The following is a 20,999-nucleotide window of genomic DNA, read 5'->3' as shown; positions in this document are numbered from 1 at the left end:
AAGTCCTGGTACACTACATCCACTGGCTCTCCCTTGTAAATTTTTCTAGTTACATCCTCAAAATAATCCAGAAGATTAGTGAAGCATGATTTCCCCTTTGTAAATCTATGCTGACTAGGACCGATCCTGTTACTGTTATCCAAATGTGCGGTTATCTCATCTTTTATAATTGACTCCAGCAGCTTCCCTACCACCGATGTCAGGCTAACTGGTCCATAATTCCCTGTTCTCTCTCTCCCGCCTTCTTAAAATGTAGGATAACATTATCTACCCTTGAATCCATAGGAACTGATCCTGAGTCGATAGAAAATTGGAAAGATATCACCAATGCGTCCATGATTTCTAGAGCCACTTCCTTAAGTACCCTGGGACGCAGACCATCAGGCCCTGGAGATTTATCAGCCTTCGGTCCCATCAGTCTATCCAACACCATTTCCTGCCTAATTTGGATTTCCTTCAGTTCCTCCATCGCCCCAGATCCTCTGGCCACTAGTACATCAGGAAGATTGTTTGTGTCTCCTTAGTGAAGACAGATCCAAAGTACCTGCTCAACACATCTGCCATTTCCTTGTTCCCCATAATAAAATTCACCTTTTTCAGTCTTCAAGGGTCCAACTTTGGTCTTAACTAATTTTTTCCTCTTCACATACCTAAAGAAGCTTTTACTATCCTGCTTTATATTCTTGGCTAGCTTACCTTCGTACCTTTTTTCCCGTATTGTCTTTTTGGTTATCTTCTGTTGTTCTTTAAACATTAACGTGGCGACCCTTGTGTATGGCCAAGCTGCGGTCTGCTGTATGCTTTTACAGGATTGTGTGCAAAACAAAGCATTTCACGGTACCTCGGAACATGAGAAAATCATTGAATATTGTGAGTGAAGGGCGATCTTCAGATTCAGATTCAGATTCAATTTTAATTGTCATTGTCAGTGTACAGTACAGAGACAACGAAATGCATTTTCTTATAGAGTTGTATAAAATCTTGCGGGGAAATAGATAGGGTGTATGCACAGGTATTTCTTTCCTCAAAGTAGAATAATCTGAAGGGCGAAGGCTTAAGGTGAGAGGGGAACCCTTTAATAGGGAACCTGGCGGTTAACATCATCACACAGAGTGGTGGGTTTCTGGAACAAGCTGTCCGGTGTGGCAAATAAATTGGGTACAATAATAACGTGTCATAGAGTTGTAGAGTGATACAGTGTGGAAATAGGCCCTTCCGCCCAACTTGCCCACACAGGCCAACATGTCCCAGCAGCACTCGTCCCACCTGCCCGCGTTTGGCACATACCCCACCAATTCTGTCCTATCCATGAACCTGTCTAACTGTTTATTAAACGTTGGGATAATCCCAGCCTCAACTACCTCCTCTGGAAGCTTGTTCCAAACACCCATTGTGTGAAAAGTTACCCATTAGATTCCTATTAAATCTTTTCCCCAAAAGACATTTGGACAGTGTGGTTTAGAGATATTAAGGTCAATGTGGATTGATGGGGGATTTTGGTTAGGTTGAACCAAAGGGACTATTTTTTGCTCTGTATTTAAGACGACTGTTAACATCCACTTGCCCCAGAATGTCAGCTCAGAATGCTGCCAGCTATTCCCAACCTGTGGTTTTCTCAATTAGAAATTGCTCTGCAACCGGGAATTTTTTTTTTCAGGTGGGAAATTAACTCAAGTGGGCAAGGTCCTCAAAAGACTTTGGCCAGGCACCAAATCAAAGAAAGATGGCCAGAACACAGGAACAACGACAGAAAAGCAAAGTCGGATTGAGAGCAGAACCTCGGTGGAATGTGAAGCCGCCGAAGAGGAAAGGGAACAATGTCAGTCCCGAGAGAGTGGAACAGGAGACGTGGTTCACGGCCCTGGAACTGACCCAAGTGGGGAAATCCATCATGACCGAGTTTCATCTAACAAGGAATCATCGAGTCTCATCCAAGGAGCAGGTGAGTGAAATTGGAGTGGATTGGATGCTGCAGAATGGTGAAGATTGTAGGGACGGGGAAGAGAAAAACCAAAGGGGTTAGAACGAGGAGGAACAGGAGAGAGGAATAGTGATGGAGGAGTATTATACTGACGAGGTTCGTGACCAATAGTATTCTGCAAGTATCAGTTCTGGAACATCCACAATTTCTAAACATGTCCATGGTTTGGACAAAAACGTTGGTGGACAATAGAACTATTTGCAGATTACACAAAAAAGCTGGAGAAACTCAGCGGGTGCAGCAGCATCTATGGAGCGATGGAAATAGGCAACGTTTCGGGCCGAAACCCTTCTTCAGACTGATCGGGGACGGGGGTGAGCGGGGATAAGAAAGGGAAAAGGAGGAGGAGCCCGAAGGCTGGGGGATGGGAGGAGACAGCAGGGGGGCTGAGGAGGGGGAGGAGACAGCAAGGACTAACAAAATTGGGAGAATTCGATGTTCATGCCCCCGGGATGCAGACTCTATTTGTAGAACTATTTGCAGAGTTGTGGATCATGAGGAAAGCTGTCAAGTGATCCACTAGAATACACATCAGTTGGAAATATGGTCTGTGTTAAGGCAGACAAAGACTGGATTGTTTTATCTGAGTAATGAAGGCTGAGTGGCGGCCCATTAGAAGTATAGAATATAAGGGGAATAGATATTGTCAGTCTTGTTCCCAGGGTGGGGATGTCTCTGACTGGAGACAGGAATGTTTAAAGGGGACAGGCTGGACTAGTTTTTTACACAGATTTCGGTCGGTTCCTGGAAGGTCCTGCATGAGGAGGCGGTGGAAACGCTGTTAGACTGACACATGTCTGACACAGTCAGGGAACAGAGGATCCAGTCCATGAGCAGGTAGATGAGATTAGATCAAATTGGCATGATATTGTTGGTGCAGATATGGGGCATCGATGGGCCAGTTCCTGTGCTGCACTATTCTATGTTCTATGTATCATCTCCAGGTTTGGCTTCATTAATCCAAATCATAAAGTCATAGACTCATACAGCAATGAAACAGGCTCATTGGTTCAAGATCTATACTGGTCCCACCTGCCTGCATCTGGTCCTTACCCTTCTAAACCTTCCTGATCCGTGCACCTATGCAAATATATTTTACATGTGTGGAAGCTCCTGCCTCAACTACCTCCTCTAGTAGCTCGTTCCATATGTCCAACACGTTCTGTGTGAAAATGGTCTCCCCCAGATTCCTAAATCTTTCTCCTCGAACCTTAAATCTATGTTCTCTGGTTCTTCATTCCCCTACTCTCGGTCTAAAACACTATTCACTCCCATCACAACTTATCCACCTCAATAAGATCATTCCTCGTCCTCCTGCGCTCCTAAGGATAAAGTGTTTGCATGCTCAACCTCTCCATGTAATTCAGGCCCTCAAGTCCTGTCAACATGCTCGTCAATCTTCTCCGCACCCTTTCCAGTTTGGTGACATATTTCTTATAACAGGGTGTCCAGAACTGAACACGATTCACTAAATGTGACCTGGCCAAAGTCTTGTACATCTGTTACATAATGTCCCGACTTCTACACTCAATATTGTGAATGATGAGGCCTGTCATTCACTGGGGTCCTGTCCTGCTTTGTCTTCCCAGAATGCAATACCTTGAGCTTATCTGTATTAAACTCCATTCCACATTCCTCAGCCCAACAGATGAAGATCCCTTTGCAACATTTAGATAATCATGCCTTGTGTTCTCATCCACATCTTTGATATCAACCACAAACAACAATGGGGCCCAGCAATGATCCATGGGGAACACCACTAGTCACAGGCCTGCAGTCTGTAAAACAAACTTCCACCCACCCTCTGCTTCCTTTCATCATCAATTCTCTATCCAGTCAGTTAGCTCTCCCTGGATCACTTGTGATAAAACCTTCCAAAGCAGCCTATCATGTGGAACATTACCAAATAGCCTGAAGACCATGTAAGTAAAGTCCCTTATAGATCTTTTAAGTTACTTCAGATAATTCAATCAGATTTGTGAGACATGATATCTGACGTACAAAACTATGTTAACTATCCGTTATCAGCCCTTATCAATACCAATAGATATCGTTCCATTCAATATTTTCCTGTAATTTGCCTCCCACAGACGTTATGTTCACTAGTTTATACTTCCCATGGTTTACCTTGCAGCCCATCTTAAATGCAGCCACAGCATAGCTTCCGCCCCCCCCCATGTCATCCGGAACCTTACCCATACTTAATGATTATTCTTTTTTCTAAGCCAAGTCACCTACAATTTCTATTCTACCTTCTCACACTGACCTCGGATATAACTGATCAGACCCGGGAGGTGTATCCACCTTCATACACCTTGAGATATTCAGCACCTCCTCGACACTTCCATTAATTGTCCCACGTTCCCTGGTTTACTCATATTTTTCCACATTAAACACAGACGTAAAATACTCAATAGGAGTATTGTACATTTCCTATGGCTCCACACAGAGATGACCGCTTAGGATTCTAAAGGGCCCAATTTCCCTTTATGTAAATATTAGATCTTTGAATTTCCCCTAATGTTATCTGCCAGCGATCTCCTGACCCCTTTATACCCGCCGGATTGCTTCATTTAATATGTTCCTCAGTTCCCGAATATACAGACTTACTTGAAGGATCCATTAGTCATGTAATCTCGTCTACTGCTGTAACATTCTTCCTAATCAATAAAGCATCACACGTCCTCTTTCACCCTCACCTCACTCGCTCCTGTAGCACCTATATCCTGGAACATTAAGCTGCCAGACCTGGCCCTCTCAGCCAGATTTCTGTAATGGCTACAACATCCCAGTTGCACACACCTATCCACACCCTCAGCTCATCCACTTTACCTCTCAGTCCTCTCGCATTAAAATAATTGCAATTCAATGAAGCAGCCCTTCCTTGCTCGTTGTCAAGATCACAATCCATACTAACCTCCAGCTTCTCATCTGCCTCAGTCATGCATTGGATCCCAGCCTTCAACCAATCTAGGTTTGATCCACCCACATAGCAGTAGCAAACCTGCCGGTCAGGATGTATAAGTAGGAACTGCAGATGCACGTTTGAACCAAAGATAGACACGCAAAGCTGCAGTAACTCAGCGGGTCAGGCAGCATCTCTGGAGGGAAGGAATGGGTGATGTTTTGGGTCTAGACCCTTCTTCAGATTGATTAGGGATAAGGGAAACGAGAGATATAGACAGTGATGTGCAGAGTGGGCTGTAAACTGCCCAAGCGACATATGAGATGCTGTTCCTCCAATTTGCGTTTAGCCTCTCACTGACAATGGAGGAGGTCGAGGACAGAAAGGTCTGTGTGGGAATGGGAAGTGGCAAGCAACCGGGATATCAGGTTGGTTCAAGCGGGGCGCAAAGTCTCCAGAGAGGTTTCCGTTCAGGTTTCCTAAGTCGGACAAGGGCATAAGAGTCCACATCTTGATCAACGGATACAGTAGATGAGGTTGGAAGACGTGCAAGTGAACCTCTGCCTAACCTGTAATGTCTGTCGGGGTCCCTGGACCGAGCCGAGGGAGGGGGTGGTTTAGACAATAGACAATAGGTGCAGGAATAGGCCATTTGGCCCTTCGAGCCAGCACTGCCATTCAATGTGATCATGGCTGATCATCCCCAATCAGTACCCCGTTCCTGCCTTCTCCCCATATCCCCTGACTCCGCTATCTTTAAGAGCCCTATCTAGCTCTCTCTGGAAAGCATCCAGAGAACCAGCCTCCACAGCCCTCTGAGGCAGAGAATTCCACAGATTCACAACTCTCACTGTGAGAAAAAGTGTTTCCTCGTCTCCATTCTAAATGGCCTACTCCTTATTCTTAAATTGTGGCCCCTGGTTCTGGTTTGGGTGGGAAAGGATGAGTTAGCCAGGGATGTGCGGAGGGAACGGCTTCTGCGGAAGGCGGAAAGGGGTGCGGATGGGAAAATGTGGCTAGTGATAGGGATCCAGTTGGAGGTGCCGGAAATTTTGGAAGATTATGTGTACAATTTTTGTCGCCCAATTATAGGAAGGATGTCAACAAAATAGAGAGAGCACAGAGGAGATTTACTAGAATGTTGCCTGGGTTTCAACAACTAAGTTACAGAGAAAGGTTGGATAAGTTAGGTCTTAATTCTGTGGAGCGCTGAAGGTTAAGGGGGGACATGATAGAGGTCTTTAAAATGTTGAGAGGGATAGACAGAGTTGATGTGGACCAGCTTTTCCCTTTGAGAATAGGGAAGATTCAAACAAGAGGACATGACTTCAGAATTAAGGGACAGAAGTTTAGGGGTAACATGAGGGGGAACTTCTTTACTCAGAGAGTGGTAGCGTTGTGGAATGAGCTTCCAGTGGAAGTGGTGGAGGCAGTTCGTTGGTATCATTTAAAAATAAATTGAATAGGCATATGGATGAGAAGGGAATGGAGGGTTATGGTATGAGTGCAGGCAGGTGGGACTAAGGGAAAAAAGTTGTTCGGCACGGACTTGTAGGGCCGAGGTGGCCTGTTTCCATGCTGTAATTGTTATATGGTTATATGTGTTGCAGGCGACGGCTGCTGTGGTAGAAGGTAAGGCGGAGGGAGTGTTCTGTCTGTTACGACTAAGCGGAGGGAGTGCAAGGGCAGAGCTGCGGGGTACCGAGGAGACACGAGTGAGGGCCTCATCTATGATGGGAGAGGAGAACCCCCATATAGCATGAAGACATCTCAGATGTTCTAGTATGGAAACCCTCATCTTGGGCGCACATGTGACGTAGACGGAGGAATTGAAGTAGGGGATAGAGTCTTTGCAGGAAGCAGAGTGGGAATAAATGTAGTCACGATAGTTGTGGGAGTTGGTGGGTTAGTAAAAGACATGTCAATTGTCTGTTTCTTGTGATGAAGACTGTGGGAGCTTCCTCTCGGAATATTGACATTCCCCTTGGGTTCACCGCTCTTGTACAGTCACGTCTGCCCTAGAAGAAATCCCATTGGTACAAAAGTATGAATTCCTGCACCCCCCATCAGCTCCTTTGCAATGCATTCACCTGCCCTTGTTTCCCTGTACAGAGCACAAGGGGTACGCCCACAAGATCACTGCCCTGTTTTATTTTTACATTTTTCGTAAAGTCCAATGTAATTTGTGTCAACATGCACGGCGTCTTCTGGCTCATTCTCCCCCTTGAGAATATCAAGTAGCCGCTCCGAGTCATCGTGGACCCTGGCACCAGAAAGCAACGCACAATCCTGCAGTCTCGATTGTTGCCACACAATCTCCTGTCCACCACCCAGCCCCTCTCCCCAACAGATGTGTATCCTACCACTATGGCTTTGCCAGGCACGGAGCCTCATCCTGCCTGATACTACTGCTCTTCCCTGATGGGTCATCCCCTAACAGTCTCCAAAACTGCTACCTGCTTTGAAAGGGAATGGCCACAAAGAATGGTCACCTACACACTTTACTGACTAAAGGTCCTGGTGGCTCACCCACATCCTTTCATCCTGGTCTTTGAGCATGACCACCTTGCTGTTAGTTTTGTCCAAAAGAGTTCTCAGATGATCCCTAAGTCATCCATCTGCATCTCCAGTTCCCAAATACTGCCTGCAAGGAGCTGCTCCTGGACACATGTCCCACAGGTTTAGTCACCAGGGACACCAGCAGTTGCTCTGACATCCCACGTGTTGCCGGAGGAACGTCGCATCATTCCACCTGCCTGTTGACGGCACTGAAATCAGAACCAACAAGCTCAACAATCTCACGCATGTTCAACAGACTGTACCTTGATCTCCTTAGACTCCTTGCCAAAAACTCGCACTTGCCCTCTACGCAGCACTTTATCTCAACACAGCCACTCTACCAATACAACTACTCCCAACAGGCTGCATCTTTCCATTTCATTAGTTGCTCAATCAGCCTATTTCGACGATCCAAACAATCCACGTGCCATATTTTCAAGTGCCCTGCTAAACTGAAGTCCTTTTATCCGCGTCATTAATATAGGCTGTAAAGCCGGGAGACCCAGCACGGGCCTTTGCAGCATCGGTCTAGTTATTGACCCATTTATCGAAGTGAATGAGCTGCCAGGCAAGTGGCCAGTGTTATCCTGGATAGTGTAGGAGCTGTCACATCTCTTGATGTGTCCCTTGTGGTCCATGGGGAAAGGTTTGAATTCCACCACCAGGCCACAGGATGGAAATGGCTGATTCAGTTTAGTTTCTGGTTCAATATTAACATTCCACGCCCCCCCCCCCCAAGACCTACCCGTTCCCACCCCCAACACCGGGAGATCATAGTGGTAGATAGTGGTTCACGGTTCACTGAGTAATCTTTTCCTTCTCGATTTAATCATTGTCTAATCCCACTATTATTATTCGGGTTACTACAGAACAGCAGAATATGGTAACACCTATCCACACCACGGCTGAAGTTGGAAACAAGACTGTGGCTCCAGTGACCTCAACAACAAGGACGGACACAGGTGTGTTGCAGAATTCTTCACAATATAAATGTTGTCTTGATATCTGGTTTGCATCTAATACATGGTCCACAGGTCAGAAGGATTGGGGATTAAGGAAGGGACTGAGAAAGAGAGGATGTTAACATCTGCAGGCAGTAGTTGAAAGGACAGAGGGAGTGATCGTGGAGGTGATGAATCATCCTCATTGAAGATTCAGATGTGCATTAATGCAGTGACTGAGGAATGAAGAGAGAAGATTATAAGGGTGCATAAAACGTGGCGACTCTTATGTGTTTGGACTATGTGTAGTCCGCACTGTTAGATGTATTATGGTGCAAGGTGTGCCTCAGAGACATAGAGGCATGCGGCATGGAACAAGACTCTCCGGCCCACCTTGGACACGTCAACCAACATGGGGGATGGGAGCATGAGCAGAGAGACAGAGGGGTGTAAAATGAGGGTAGAAGCAATAGGTAGCAAGGTGAAAAGTAAAAGTGGCAGGCAGACAAATCCAGGGCAAAAATCAAAAAGGGCCACTTTTCAACATAATAGTAAGATTAAACGAGAACTTATCAGTTTGAAGTTTGATCTTTATTTCATGAGGAGTTACGATGCGGGATTACGTGAAGACCCCGCCAGCACGCGTGCGTGTCTTTCTTCAAAGCAGCGGTGTGGAATCACAGTAATAGTAATTGAAATAAACATAGTAAGATAAGAAAAACTAATATACCAGTTGACCTTTATAATAGAGGGCGGGAGCGGAGGCACGTAATCCCTCATCGTAACTCCTCATAAAATAAAGATTAAACTTCAGACTGGTAAATTCTCATTTAATCTTACTATTTTACTTCGGAGTCACGTGAGTGACTACGTGAAGATTTTAAAGATCTATGATTTCAAGCCGTGGAACAGTCCATGCTTCACTCACTGCCGAAGTCATTCAAAGGAGGAAGTATGTTATCGTATTCAGACATGTATCCAATTCAAACAATAACAATTTATTTTAACAAAATAATGCTCCCTAGGGCTAAATATATTACAGAATTCAAACTTGATTCTGCAACACTGCAGTTTTGGTTATGGGCTTATTATAAAGAATTCAAAGGTCTTTCTCTAGACCAGCCTGCTGTTGCCAGGATATGGTCCATAGGCACTTCCTTGTCTCCTGCTGCCGGTGTTGCTGTTGCCCTTGTGGATAGAGATGTCAGTATCCACCCCAGCAGCTCCTAAACCTGTCTGAGCCATCTAGCGATGGTTTGTGCGGATACCCGGCCATTAGGCTGTTTATGGCTGCTCATAGTCCCAATTTACTACCTCTTAAAGTTTTAGTAGTCTTAAGGTATAGTAGAAGGTGTGTCATTACACACAGTCAGGTGTCATATGGGTATGCCTGGAATTCCAGTTTACCCCCCAGGGACAGAGACATTGCTGGTGCCTCTAGCAATGTTAGTACAACACTGGCGTCCCAGATCTGGGAGTACTTCGCTGTAGGAGGGTTAGTATTGTAAATAATCCTCATAAGTTTGGCAACTAGAGGGTGAGATCCCATGGAGAGTTGTCGTGGTGCCCGCCACCAGCAAGCTGACAGGGCACTGCTGCCCAATTATAGCGCTGCCGCTCAGACCTTCATGTACATGGAGGTTGGATTGGAATTCCCAGGACGTTGGTGGTTGTAGCTGTATTATACGCTACACCAGTCCTTGTTGATTTTTGATAGGTCGCCGTGATCATGTTCATGGTCCTGTCCACCAGCCCGGATCTTAGCATGGTGGACTATGGTTCAGAGACTATGTTCGAGACCACAGGGATCCATCGCCGTGTAGGCCAATCAGGTTCTTTCAAGACACCTGATGTTCAGACCATATGTATTTTGCATAGGATCCGACTGATGAGGCAGGAGGGGAAAAACATTGTAAACAATTTTCCCCAATTCAGTGAGAAACGTCCATTGCTCCAAGTGTGGTTCCCAAGCGACATATGTTGGTAACTGGTGATTGGGTCTAGATGCAAATAGATCGATATCTGGTGTCCCTATCTTTTAGTAATATCAGCAAACGTTTTTGTGGTCCAACAGCCATTCGGTGTTGTCATTGAATTTTCATGACCTGGTGTCTGCCACTGTATTGAGCTTACCTGGTAGGTAAGTTGCTGATAACCAAATATGTATGTTAACACACAATTGCCAGATTGTATTGGCCAGATTGACAACCTTATATCGATTTTATTCCACCCATATGATGTATATATGCCACCACTGTGGTATCATCAATTTGTAGGCGGACATGCAGATGGTGCATTGTGAGCAGTAGGCATTTTGCCCATGAAACGCACCCAACATCTCTAAATAATTTATACCCAGTGTGTTTTTAGTAATTATGATTCCTAATGTTTCATCTACCACTAGTTCTGGATATAGTGTTAGTAGCTCCCCAGCCATGAGCGCTGACCTCCATTTGTAATGTGAATGATGATTACTAATAATGATGGGCTGGAACTATGCCAAGTATTCCCTTTCATCATTATAACTCCAAATTGCTTTGGCTGGTAACTGCATAGATCGATCAAAGTGACCTGCAAGGTGTTTTTGCTCTTGCACTTTCGCCCTTTTTGAGCTTTAATGATGCAAGGCCCAAACTGAGTGGCTGGAAATACTGCTACTAGTTTCCCAAATACTCTTGTCTCCTGTCGAATAGATGGTTTATTTTATAATAATTAAATTTGTTGTAGGCTTCCACCAAGTCTGCTGCTTTACTCTTTGGCAATGTTACAGACATATGGATAATGTTAATAGTAAGATTAAACGAGTACTTACCAGTACGAAGTTTGATCTGTATTTTATGAGGAGTTACGGTGAGGGATTAAGTGAAGACCCCAGCTCCAGTGCGCATGCGGCATACTTCGAAGCAGCGGTGTGAAATCACAGAATAGACACAATATTTGAAGTAAGATAGTAAAGATCACGAGACATCAGTTTATTAGCTTGATCTGTATAATGAGGGTGGGAGCGGCGGGCACTTAATCCCTCACCGTAACTCCTCATAAAATACAGATCAAACTTCGTACTGGTAAGTACTCGTTTAATCTTACTATTTTACTTCGGAGTCACGTGAGTGATTCCGTGAAGACTTCAAAGGTCTGTGATTTCAAACCGTGTAACAGTTTTTATTTCACTCACTGCCGAAGTTTATGAGGGAGGAAGTGTTATCGTAATCAACCAGTGGATCTGCTTTCAAAAGAAACAGAAAGGTATTTGTTAACAATAACAACATAACAGAGCTCCTCTGAGCTTAAATTAATATTGCAGTTTGTAATATTCTCCTGCAATTAAATCAGGTTTATCAACGGTTTATAATAAAAAATGTTCTGAACGCGGTTCCCTTGACCATTCTGCTGTATTGAAAATGTGGTCAACCGGGATGTCCATTCGTTCAGCCGCTGATATCAATGCTGCCCTAGTGGAATGGGATTAAATGTATTATTATCTATTCCGGCAGCTTTCAGTACCTGTTTGAGCCACCTTGGAGTGGTTTGGCTCGTACCCCGTTTTGGGTTACTGTGGTTGACCCATAGGCTTTCCTCTCCCTCTAAGATAGTGGGTTGTGTCTATATATAGTAGTAGATGGGTCACCACACTCAACCTGGACTCTGGTGGGTAGGCCCGGAATCCCACCAGTGAATCGGGCGTTCCTGGTCCATATAGCCATATAACGACTACAGCATGGAAAACACAGGCGATCTCGACCCTGCTAGTTCGTGCCGAATCCATATACCTGCGAGTTAGATTTTACCAGACCTAAATATGAACTTGATGCGTCTGGGGTAATCACCATGTATCCAGTCTAGTTTATGGAGTGACCGGACTCTTTGAGCGTGTACGAGAGCCATAAGCATGAGCCTTTTTTAAAACATAGATTAAGCAAGCTGAGGGATCTGGCTGGTGCCATTCTCTGAGGTATGTCAATATCACACCAATATCCCATACATGGGTATATACCTGGGTGTTTGGGGCTTATATTATAGTTGCCCTTCATAAGTTTACCTTCAGTGGATGGGATCCCATGCTCTGCTGACATGCGGTTTTAGATAAGCAGATAAGGAGCTCCATGCTGTATTTACGGCACTGTAACTCACCTTTTAGTCATGGTGTAGATGTTCCAGGAACTCCAATACGTCAGTGGTTGAATAGTTCGTTGTCCCTGCGTCGTGGCAGTATTTTACCCATGTTAGCTTTTAGTGACTGTTCGCAGGGATGCCGACATGGTGGTAATGGTTCCTTTGGATAATCCCAGTCCCTGGTAAGGTCTATTCAAAACCTGCACCCAGGAGTTTGATGTTTCCCTGGCATGGGTGGCTTATGCCTGATACTGGGTTGAGTCAGCAACCATGGTCCACTAGGGAAATCCATAGGTGACTCGCCCACCGTGTCGTGATGAACTGGGAACCATGGCTGTAGGCCGGTCGGGCACGTTCAATATCTCGGAGACAGATCCCATCTGTATTGCGAAGTGCCCGACGGATGAGGCAGAAGGGAGGAAGGCAAAGCAGAAATTCCCCCTTCCAGCGTATAGGCATCTATCGCTGCTGCCTCTAATCTGGTTCCTAAGTCACATACATGGGTTACTGGTGATTCCGTCTTGTGCAACCAAATTGATATCTGGCTTTCAAACTGCTTAATAAATTTAGCAGATATTTTGGGTTATGACATCTATTCAATGTAATCATAAATTGTACCCCGTGACATGGTGTCTCCTACTGTGTTCTAGCTTCCTAGGACATAGGCAGCTGATAGTTAAAATGTCTTTTGACACACCATTGACAGATTTGTTTGACCAATTTGTTGCACAATAATGATTATTATGCTCCCCATATGGTTGATATAAGCCACCACCATAGTATTATCAATCCGTAACCACATATGTACGTGCTGCATTTGAAATGCATATGTTTTTTAGCCCAATAGGCGATCACCAATCCCAAGAAGTTGATGCCCGGTATGTGTAGTAACGATGTTTGTGACTTGGTCCATCTGTTACCTGTGCTGGATATGGAGTTTAGTTGCTCCCCAGCCTAAAGTACTGGCATTGGTTTTTTAAAAATAACCAAGTTGGGATTGGTGATGATAATAGGGCTGAAAACTATGCCAAATATATGTCTGCCCACCACCTTAATTGTGATATAGCTTCAGTGGGTACATTCATGATTTGATTATAGTGACCCAAGTGTCTTGGCAAAGTAACAGTCATATGGACGGAATTGTTATTGAAGCCCAGATAATCCTTGGTAGTAACGCTTCAATTCTGGTTTATCTGGGCGTGGGATGAACCTCAGCTTTAGGGAGCTGTTTCGTAGCTAGAACTGCTCCACAGCTAATTCCTTTGTTTCCCCTAATATGAGGATATCATCCAATATGTGCCATGATTATGCTTGTTTTCTTAATATTTTCATGGCCATTTTTAATAGTTTAGGGCGGAGGTTTAGACCATATGAAATGCTATATGCTCCCATGGTTGCCCTAACCGGGATATCCATGATCCAGGTAAATATATTTAGGTATCTATAATGATCCTAGTGTATGGTATAAGATAGTTAGCATCTCCCATATCAATGCTCCCCATAGGTATCCTAGGGAGATCAGATGTCTGGCAGTGACAAAACTCCACCTCCATCTTAAAGTGGATATACTCAACAGATTTATTTAGTGATATTAGATCAATGATGATGCTACATTCATCATCTTTTATAGTTTTGGTGAATATATTCGATACAAATTCCAATCCGTTTAGTAATGTGCCTGTTTAGTTCAGCTTGCCTTCTCACTTCTCTTTTCTTAGAGGGAGAAACAGCCCTTTGGGCGCATTGCTGAACTGGCAGTAAAATGCCCAATTTGAATTCGTTTTTATCCTCTAATGCTGTTGAGTATATTTTGGTTATTTGTGACAGCATCCCATGCTTAGCCCACTCCCCATGCAGTTTAGTAGAACACCCTTGTTTTAGTGTAAACTGGGAGGAACCAGACTACCTACCTCCATGCTTGTTGTTTTTCATGAAGGCGTAGTTTGCTGGTAGGCTGGTGCTGTCGGTGGGGCGGCGCATCTTCCCACGGCTCCGCTCTGGGCCCCGTCTAAAAAGAACTATGGGGATCTGCAGCGGTCACCAGGCTTTCACCAGTCCTTGTTTGATATTGCTGGTGGATGCCGAGGGGTGCTGCCAGCTGGGTGTTGGATGTGATGTCCTGCTCGTCCCATAGCCTGCTCCCTCTTCCCCGCAGCAGCGGTTTGCATAGCCCCATATATTCGGGGTTGCGGGCAGGTCTATATGCACCATCGTTCAGTCGAGTATCCCAAATATGGGAACATCTTAGGCGTCAGCACCAAAGGCGAGCAAAGGTGGTAACATCTTGACCTTCTGTAGAATTCGCTGCTTGTCTGTGAGTCTACGAGACCCAGCTGCCTGCGGATTTGCCTCTGGAAAGGCCTGTTCCTGCAGGGCTTTTGTTGGGAAGATGGTCGCGTGGAGGAGCCATGTAGTGGCCCACGACACCCAGTGGCTCTTCCTGATCCTGCTCCCCTGGCATACTGCTGTTCTCGTCCGCCTGCCCAGCACTTAAGCCAGCCCAGCCCTGGCCTCCTTAGCCCTTAAAAAAGGAGCATAAAGGATGCGCTAAATGGGAGGAGGCAAAGCACTCCACTCCGCTGTTGCATCAATCCCTCGACAAGGGAGATGGCTAGTGCAATAGCACTGGGGTAAGAGTCAGCTCCCTTGGCATTCAGCCAGTGCCCCTTTACACCGGCGGCACAGGGAGCGGCTCGGTGTCGAGTGAGCGGGAGCATTGAAATAGCTCCACCGCTACCGGTGGCTGCCTCCCAGATAAGGACCCTCGTGTGGAGTTGGGCAGGCAGTCCTTCTCCTGGAGGTGAACTCATGACCTCCTCTGGCTTGGGGAGACAGACATACTCATTTTTGCCTTCTCCAACCTGTTCCAGCTTGGAGGAAGATGGCTCCTGTAGAACCTGTAAATTGGTAAGATTTCCCCTTACCTGTAAGTAGAGGCTGCCTGCCGTTTTCCAGGCGGCGTTGTGGCGGTTCCCGGGCGGTGATTCTCCTGGTCAGGAGTCTGCAGGGCTGCCGGTCGGGTTTTTTAAAATTTCCCGCCGGTCCGCGGCTGTACGGAACAGCTGTTCAGCGGACCGGCATTGGCGCAGCTCCTTGCAGCGGTCCGCAGCGTTAGCGGTCCGGGTGGCACCTTTGGTCCGCAGCGTTAGCGGTCCGGGTGGCACCTTGTCCCCGTCACTGTCGGCCCCACGCTGGAGTCGAAACGGGGCCCGCTCACCATGCCTCACTTTGCTCCCCCTGGAGCAAAAACCACAAGGCCCGATTAAGGTAAGTACTTACCTCTCGTCCTTGGATGCGGGAGCTGCCGACTCCCGCTGGCTGCCGCGTTCTGCACGCTGTGCGATTATGCCGCATGCGCACTGGAGCTGGGGTCTTCACGGAATCACTCACGTGACTCCGAAGTAAAATTGTAAATCCATAGTTGTGGATGCCGTCAACTAAGATTTATCTGGATGGAGATGACCCCAGAGTTTCAACCCAATGTTTGGTAGCTAAGACTGCTGATTTAGCTAGTTCCACGGTTTTCTCCCACAATTGATATATCATCAAGATATGCCATGAAAATATATTTTGTTTCCTGAGTATTGCCAAGGCCAGTTTTAATATATTGGTGAACAGTCTTGGGGCTGAAGTTTAGTCCATTAGTCAACGCTAAACTCTGCCATAGTTGCCCTATCCAGTTAAATTTTAGGTATCGATAATGATCCCTCCATGTCTCCCAAAACAAGTGTAACATTCCCTCTGTTAGTGCAGGTCGTACACCTTTGTGTTCTGGAAGGAACCAGATCCACCTACCTCCCTGGTTGCCGGTGGTACGACCCTTTCTTCAACTTCTGCCTCTTCTGCGGAAGAGGCGTCGGAGTACGGGGTTGGCACATTTTCCATGAGGGTCGCTCTGGGCCTTGGCCTAAAAAGGACCATTGTGGTTGCTACGCTGCCCTCATGCTTTCACCAGCGTCTTGGTGTTGATGCCTGCTGGTGGATGCATAGGGGTGCTGCCGTCTGAGGTGTGTGGTCTGCCCGTTGCTGATGACGCTGTTATGAGCCTGACCACTTTAAACTCTTTGTCGAGCTTTTTTTTTTACTTGTTTAGACCCCCCCCACCCCCCCCCCCCCCCCCCCCCCCCCCCCCGGTTGTGTTGCAGCTGTTTCGCACAACCCTGCAAATTTGAGGTTTAGTGCAGGTTTACTGTGCTTTCGCAAGCAATTGATTTCATAGTGGGTATTGCGGAGCAATGTCAGTCCTGCTGTCATCTCAGTGCAATCGTCTGGGCGAGCACCAATGATATGCCCGCTGTCAGAAGTTTTAGAATCTTCTGTAGTTTGACCTCCTGGGTTTTTGTGCCAGGTCCACTGTACCCCCAGATTGCAGGCACTTTTAATGAAGTAAAGTTCACAGGAGGCATATACTTCTCCGTAACTTTGTTACCTGTTCCTGCAGAGGATGGAAGTACAGGTAGTCGATGCTGGCCGCCAGCTTGGTCTGCAATGGTACTCCTGCTTTCGTTGATCCGTAATTTTGGTGACCACTCCCAGTAGCTCCTCAGGATTCTGCACCCCCTGCACACTGCCGTTTTCTTCAGCCATGTCCCCTTCTTCAGGACCAGCCCATCCCTGGTCCACAATGCTGTCGAGGGAGATGCATTATTTTACAGCCCTCGATAAGGTGCTGTTGTGGGAGTGCGACGACTCCCATAGTGAGCTTGCTCCATCTTCTGGAGCAAGTCACGGGCGGACCTCTGCTGCACTCGGGCAGCGCGTCCTCTCGGCCGGACGCAGATGAGTATGATCAGCCGGGCTGAAGCCAGCTGCGCTGATTTGAGCTGTACGACTCATGGTGCTGGAGTTAGCTTAGCAGAGTTGGAGTTGGTAAGTGAACCTTAGTAACCACTCCAATGGTCACTTCCACTGCCCTTGGGCAGCGCTTCCTCCTGGCCGGACTCCCTGAGTCTATCGGCCGGACCGACTCCTGTTCTGCTTGCCTGCAGCCCACTGTGCTGTTTCCGGGTATACAGCTCACGGTGCTGGGCTCGGCCTGCGCCGGTCATACCTGGCTGTCGGCTGCCGGAACCTTCCTGGTTCCTCACAGCCTGCGGTCCTGGAGCCGCTGGTCACTCATGGCTGACGGCTGCCGGGATCTACCTGGTTCCCCACAGCCTGCGGTCCAGGTGCCCGTTTTTTCTTCCCCTTGTCCAACGTGCTGCAACAGAAAGCACAGCAAGGGGAAGAAATAAAACTTTAGAATAAATTTCTTCTTACCTGCTAGGTCCGTCTTTCAATTGTGGTTGAGTTCTTCATTAGGATGGAGAGTGACATAGTTAATTCAGAAACAAGGGTTCTGAACTTAAAGAAAGGTATGAGACGCGAATTGGCCAAGATAGACTGGCAATTGATTCTTAAAGGGTTGACGGTGGATATGCAATGGGAGGCATTTAAAGACTGCATGGATGAACTACAACAATTGTTCATCCCAGTTTGGCAAAAGAATAAATCAGGGAAGGTAGTGCATCCGTGGATAACAAGGGAAATCAGGGATAGTATCAAAACAAAAGATGAAACATACAAATTAGCCAGAAAAAGCAGCCTACCAGAGGACTGCGAGAAATTCAGAGTCCAGCAGAGGAGGACAAAGGGCTTAATTAGGAAAGAGAAAATTGTCAGGGAACATAAATACTAACTGCAAAAGCGTTTATAGATATGTGAAGAGAAAAGGATTAGTTAAAACAAATGTAGGCCCGTTACAGTCAGAAACGGGTGAATTGATCACGGGGAACAAGGACATGGCAGACCAATTGAATAACTACTTTGGTTCTGTCTTCACTAAGGAAGACTAAATAATCTGCCGGAAATAGCAGGGGACCGGGGGTCAAATGAGATGGAGGAGCTGAGTGAATTCCAGGTTAGTCGGGAAGTGGTGTTAGGTAATTTAGGTAATGGATTAAAGGTCGATAAATCCCCAGGGCCAGATAGGCTGCATTCCAGAGTACTTAAGGAAGTAGCCCCAGAAATAGTGGATGCATTAGTGATAATTTTTCAAAACTCTTTAGATTCTGGAGTAATTCCTGAGGATTGCAGGGTAACTAATGTAACCCCACTTTTTAAAAAGGGAGGGAGAGAGAAAACGGGGAATTACAAACCAGTTAGTCTAACATCGGTAGTGGGGAAAATACTAGTCAGTTGATAAAGATGGGATAGCAGCACATTTGGTAAGTGGTGAAATCATTGGACAAAGTCAGCATGGATTTAGAAGATATGAGGTTGCTTTGGCAAGTAAGGTGAAAGTAAATCCAAAGGGTTTCTACAGCTATATTAATAGCAAAAGGATAACAAGGGATAAAATTGGTCCATTGGAGAGACAGAGTGGACAGCTATCTGCAGAGCCAAAAGAGATGGGGGAGATATTGAACAATTTATTTTCTTCGGTATTCACCCAGGAGAAGGATATTGAATTATGTGAGGTAAGGGAAACTAGTAGAGTAGCTATGGATACTATGAGGTTCAAAGTAAAAGAAGTACTGACACTTTTGAAAAATATAAAAGTGGATAAGTCTCCAGGTCCTGACAGGATATTCCCTAGGACATTGAGGGAAGTTAGTGTAGAAATATCTGGGGCTATGACAGAAATATTTCAAATGTCATTAGAGATGGGAATAGTCCCCGAGGATTGGCGTACTGCGCATGTTGTTCTATTGTTTAAAAAGGGACTTCAGTGGTGGGCAAATTAATAGAAAATATACTTAGAGATAATATATATAAGCATCTGGATAAACAGGGTCTGATTAGGAACAGTCAACATGGATTTGTGCCTGGAAGGTCATGTTTGACTAATCTTCTTGAATTTTTTGAAGAGGTTACTAGGGAAATTGACGAGGGTAAAGCAGTGGATGTTGTCTATATGGACTTTAGTAAGGCCTTTGACAAGGTTCCTCGTGGAAGGTTGGTTAAGAAGGTTCAATGGTTGGGTATAAATGCAGGAATAGCAAGATGGATTCAACAGTGGCTGAATGGGAGAAGCCAGAGGGTAATGGTGGATGGCTGTTTATCGGGTTGGAGGCAGGTGACTAGTGGGGTGCCGCAGGGATCTGTGTTGGGTCCTTTGTTGTTTGTCATGTACATCAATGATCTGGATGAAGGTGTGATAAATTAGATTAGTAAGTATGCAGATGATACCAAGATGTGTTGTGGTAATGAAGTGGATTTCCAAAGTCTACAGACCATTTGGAAAAATGGGCTGAAAGATGGCAGATGGAGTTTAATGCTGACACACTGTCCCATCCCCCTGGGTCACACACTGTCCCATCCTCCTGGGACCCACGTTGTCGCATCCCCCTGGGTCACACACTGTCAAATCCTCCCCTGCTCTCACGCTGCCTCGGCCTCCACGATCCTTCAGACTGATTGTAGGGGGCAGCCGTAAGCTGGCAGAGAGGAACGGCAACACAAAGCCTGGCAAATGAGATGGATATAATTGAGTTTTTTGATAGGTAGGTGGTTCGCCAAAGGATAAAGTTGGAAAATTAAGATGTTAGGCAGAAGGATTGAGTGTTGGAAATTGCGTAAATAATGAAAGGAATATAGAGAGAAAAAAATGGGTGGGGGTGGGGGTGGGGGGGGGGGGGGGGGGGGGGGGGGGGGGGGGGGGGGTGGGGAGGCAGTAAGCGGTGCAAGACACTGGAGAGAGTGGGAGGAAATAAGGCGGGTGTGCGGTTTGGATTGTCAATTAAAATTGGAGAATTCATTGTTCATACAATTGGAATGTAGGCTACCCAAGCGGAATTTAAGGCGCTGTTCCTCCAGTAAGCATGTGTCTAAGGACAGAGAGGTTGCAATGTCAATGGGAAGAGAATTACAATGGTTGGCAATTGGCGAGTCAATGCATAGACTCGGCGACTGGGATTTTCGGTGACTGTATTGCTGAACATTCCGCTAAGACCTACTGGATTTTCAGGTTGCTAACCATTTTTATTCCTTGCGCAGAATTCACCCTTCCCCTCTCTTTCCACATACATTAATTAGTCTCGCTTCACAATTTGCAACTTTTCACTTCTTGTTTCACATCCACCTTTTCATCTCTGGTCTTTGTCCAATTATTAGCCTATCAAAAACTCCCCTCACCTGTATTCACCTTACTTACCAGGTTTTGACCTGTCCCTCCTCTTGTCCATATTTCTCCCCACTCACCTCCACCACAATCAGCCTGAAGAAAGGTCCAAACGTCACCTATCCATGTTCTCCAGAGATGATGGTTGACCCACTGAGCTCCTCCAGCACATTGTCTTATTCCGATATTCAGTTTTGATCATTGTAATGAGGGGGCAGGAACAGTCAGTATGAGGGTTGCTGTTATAGCGGGAGCCAATGGGACTGGTTTAGATGGTGTTTAGTTTCTCTCTTTGAATACACAGATCTAACGTCTGCATTCTCTGAGCTCCTGACACAGTGGAGCGAGTACCAATTGTTCCAGCTGACAAAATTCTATCGGGAGAGACTGAAACAGGCG

General features: G+C 46.0%; 1 long non-coding RNA gene across 1 annotated transcript; it reads left to right on the top strand.

Annotated features, from left to right (window-relative positions):
- Positions 1 to 877: 877 nt before the first annotated feature.
- On the top strand, positions 878 to 20,999 carry LOC129715806 (uncharacterized). The gene is made up of 3 exons (XR_008726558.1): positions 878 to 1,942; positions 8,315 to 8,407; positions 20,905 to 20,999. It is a non-coding gene; the product is annotated as an uncharacterized LOC129715806 (long non-coding RNA).

This window comes from Leucoraja erinacea, unplaced genomic scaffold (assembly GCF_028641065.1).
Source record: "Leucoraja erinacea ecotype New England unplaced genomic scaffold, Leri_hhj_1 Leri_141S, whole genome shotgun sequence".
Taxonomy (NCBI): Eukaryota; Metazoa; Chordata; class Chondrichthyes; order Rajiformes; family Rajidae; genus Leucoraja; species Leucoraja erinaceus.
The sequence above is the reverse complement of the archived record's forward strand: the minus strand, read 5'-3'. Positions and strand labels throughout refer to the sequence as shown.